The sequence below is a fragment of the Rhea pennata genome, unplaced genomic scaffold (genome assembly GCF_028389875.1).
Source record: "Rhea pennata isolate bPtePen1 unplaced genomic scaffold, bPtePen1.pri scaffold_31, whole genome shotgun sequence".
NCBI lineage: Eukaryota > Metazoa > Chordata > Aves > Rheiformes > Rheidae > Rhea > Rhea pennata.
Window position 1 is genome coordinate 783,324 of NW_026907678.1, and position 3,779 is coordinate 787,102.

The window sequence follows — 3,779 nt, forward strand, 5'->3', positions numbered from 1 at the left end:
TATATTTGAAGAAGCCCTTCCTGTTGTCCTTGACATCCCTTGCAAGGCTCAACTCCAAATGGGCCTTAGCCTTCCTCGCAGCATCTCTACATACTCTGACTGCATTCCTATAATTCTCCCAAGGAGCCTGTCCCCTCTTGCACATTCTGTGTATTTTCTTCTTCTGTCTGAATTTGGCCAAGAGCTCCTTGCTCACCCACTCAGGCCTCCTGCCCCTTTTGCTGCACTTCTTACATCATAGGGATACACCGCTCTTGAGCTTGAAGAAAAGCTCAAGCGCCCAACGTGGGGCTCGAACCCACGACCCTGAGATTAAGAGTCTCATGCTCTACCAACTGAGCTAGCCAGGCCACCTATTTGATGCTCTCCGGCTCGTGCCTTGGTCTCCTCGCCTGTCCCCTCCACATCACTGGTCTTCATTAAAGGAAGATGACTGCAGGAAATTATGCCCTTGACAGCAAGGCCCTCCTCTCGAATGACAAAATGGCAAAGTTCTTCACACCTGCACCACTTGGGTGGTTTGCACAGGAAGGACATGCTGGCCTGCTCATGCATGGGCCTCTGTGGACAGAGCATTGACTCCTTGTGCTTTCCAGTCTGCTTTCCTATGAGGTTTTTGGCCCTCTCACACTCCTCATCTTGTTCGGCCTTCCCTTCCTGAAGGACCCTGTTGCTCCCTGGCGTCTTCTGGGGTCATTCTTTTCTCAGATCTGCATTCTGAAATGGGGGCCAGCTGGGACAGCCTGGCCACTGGAGAGGGTCTCTCTGGCATGGGAGACACACAGGCCTATGAGGGGAAGACATGCATACAGAGTCACGTGGCCCCCTACGATTGCTCTGTGTGGCGTTACAGTACCTTTTCTCTCAGCCTGCTCAGCAAAGGCCTTTCCTGAAGCTGCACCTTTATGCACAAACCTGGAAACAAGAAGGTGACAGTGCTTTCAGTAGAGAGCAACACGGCCGCTGGCAGCCTCCACCAAGCAGCTGCAAAGAGGGAGAGCAGAGAGCTACTGTCAGCTCTCCTCTTTGACAAAGCAGAACACAGCACACGTTGGCAATATAGCTTAGGAGCCTGAGTTCATGTAACGCCAGTGCTGGGATGGTCACAAGAGCCTCCAGTCAGAGGGCTTGTCAAGATCTCGTGGTGAGTCACCTTTCCAGGGATGCTTCTCAGGGGGAAAAAACAAACCCATGCAAGAAAGAGTCACATTTTGAGCTTGGAGGCTGTCTTTTGTAGTCTCACCTGCAAGAAAGGGAAGGAGCAGAAGAAGCTGGATGGGAGCAAAGTGGTAACTAACTTCCTCTCTCACACACTGGCAGAAGGGAAAGCAGGTCCTCCTCCCTGTGATACCACCTAAAGACTTCCCAAGGATTCCCAAGACACAAGAGTGACCATGGACTTCACTGAGAAACCTGCATTTGGCAGAGTTACTTCCCACTAGCTTCACGAGGAGACCAACCCTGGCAGCTACACCCTGTCTCCAGCAATAGTGACAGGTCAGGCCATCCCCAGGAAATTCATTCCTCACCCACAACTGAGCTGCTCGGCCCTCCCTGGGGTCAGAGAGAGGACGAGGAAACAACACAATCCCAAGCTCTAGCAATACCTGAGGAGCAAGAGAAAGTCATGCCATACTTCAAGTCAACTAGTTCAACACCATCCTGCCCAGTCTAAACCAAGCAGACACACGCATCATCCAGCACCACCACCACCATTCCCACAAGCACCTGTGCACCAGGGGGCTGCAGAGCTGACATTTTAATAGACCTCCAACTAGAAGCCCTCCACTGACCCCACCAGAGGGCTGTAGCTGAAATGAAGCCACGAGAAGGGCCTTGGAGAAGGGCATCCTCTCATCAGCTATGGGAAGGCATCTCCTGTGTTAGAGCCTGTCCCCTCCTGCTCCACAGGCACAAGCAGGTCCAGGCGGAAGAAACCAGGGGTAGTGGCTGGCCTTCCTCACAAGAAGCCAAGCTCATTCGAAGGAATTACAAGGTTTTGCAAAGAAAACAATCCAGCTCTAACACGGGCATTTCCAACAGCCTCTCTCGAGCACAGCAGGAGCACCAGGACACTTTAGTCTTCTTCAGACATCACTCCTGGCCCTTCACATGCGCTACACAAAGCCTCCCCCTCTCCCTGGCACACTGGCCATCACAATACTCACAGATCTGCCACTCAAGAGTGCAACTCATCACAAACACCTCACACAGCACAAGTCACAACAAGAGCAGCTCTCTGGCAGACCAAAAACTAGAACTGCTCACACATCCACACTTAAGGAGCACCTGCTGCTTCCTGAAGAAAGACAAGCTGGGGGAAGCCGTTAGCAACCTTGGGGCCAGAGGCAGGGAACGTAGGGGCAAGCGCACATACACTCTTGTGCCTTGTCTGCTCTGACAAGCTCCCAGCCCTGCTATTTCTCACTTTTCCTCCTGCCTCACTCAAAGCAGCAGCCCCATTTTGCAGATTTCAGGGCACAACTGCAGCATGTCCTGAACAGCTTCAGCAAGAGAATGCAGCTTGGCATTTGCTGTTGCCAACTCAGCTGCACCTTTTCCCTGATGGGGAAAAGGCAAAGGAGGGAGAGGCCAGCATACTTCACACCTGCTCCCAAGGGACTGTCCTCTCGCTTACAAACTCCGTCTCTCTGAGCTTTTTCTCATCTGCTTTTTCTCCAGCTCCCAGCCTCAGCCTTTCTCCAGCACTTGCTCTTTTCAGCACCGTGAAAGGGCCACCTGCTAGCACACACCTTTCTGGACACCCTTCTTTCAACTCACACCCTCCTCTGATTCACAAAGGCAGCTTACAGGCATCAGCTCCCACCCAGCTAACCAGGGCCTTTCTGAGCAATACTCTTACGACACAGCAAAAGCTTCCTTTAACGACAGCTCTAACAGCATTCATTATATTGGTATCCTGATGTTAGCTACCACGGAAGAACCTTCTCTGAAATGGTGCCAGTCTCCCTGTCATGAGTCCAGGCATCTCCAGCTGCAGGAAGGGAATGCAGGCATTCAGGCCACCACCGATCACTGGGGCCCCTTTCTACCTTTGGGGGAATCTTTCCTCTTTAAAGACGATGGATTCATCTGCCACTGGTCCCTCACTGGCCCAGGGCTTGCAAAGCTACAATCCTTCCACTCACAAAAACTACTTGTTATGATAAAACAGTGGCTGAGGGTTGTGGCTGCCCACCATGGGGAGCGGGGTGTCTAGGTGTCAGATCCTAGCTTGGTTTTGGTCCTTGTTTTGTCTCCTGGTAAAATACCCATTTCCAGAGAAAAGAGACAGTAAAATTCGTTGCAAAATGCTGACAACATGAATGCCAATTCCTATTTCCTTATGCCTCAGCTCCCTGGCACAACTAGGGCGAAGGAGCCCTTCCGGAGGTGGCTGTGCAGATTTTGCACTAATTTCAGCAGCGGCATCTACCTGCAAAGGGCACAATGTCCCAAGGTGCTTAGAGAAACCTATTTTCTGCATTTATGCTCCTCATCCTCCTGACTACAGCACCGGGGTGAAAAGGACTTGGCATGAAAAATGTACTCCCTTGTTGATTGGCTCAGGCCTGACATCGGTTTTACATTTGTTGTACTAGTGTGGCCAGACGCCTGAACACCAGACTGAGAAAACTGATGAAATGCTCCACTTTGCAGTACATTCCTCGGCACTTACAAGTCGGGCAAAGCAGGGGAAGGTGCTGGCTGCCGGCAGGTATTGCCAGCACTGGCTGCCTGGTCACTGCCCAGGCTGCTTTGATGACTTTAGCACTGGA

The 3,779-nt window shown here is 51.8% G+C and overlaps 1 non-coding gene across 1 annotated transcript; it reads right to left on the reverse strand.

The window, feature by feature from the left end:
* Positions 1 to 277: 277 nt before the first annotated feature.
* Positions 278 to 350, reverse strand: TRNAK-CUU (transfer RNA lysine (anticodon CUU)). Its single transcript has one exon. It is a non-coding gene; the product is annotated as a tRNA-Lys (tRNA).
* Positions 351 to 3,779: the final 3,429 nt, after the last annotated feature.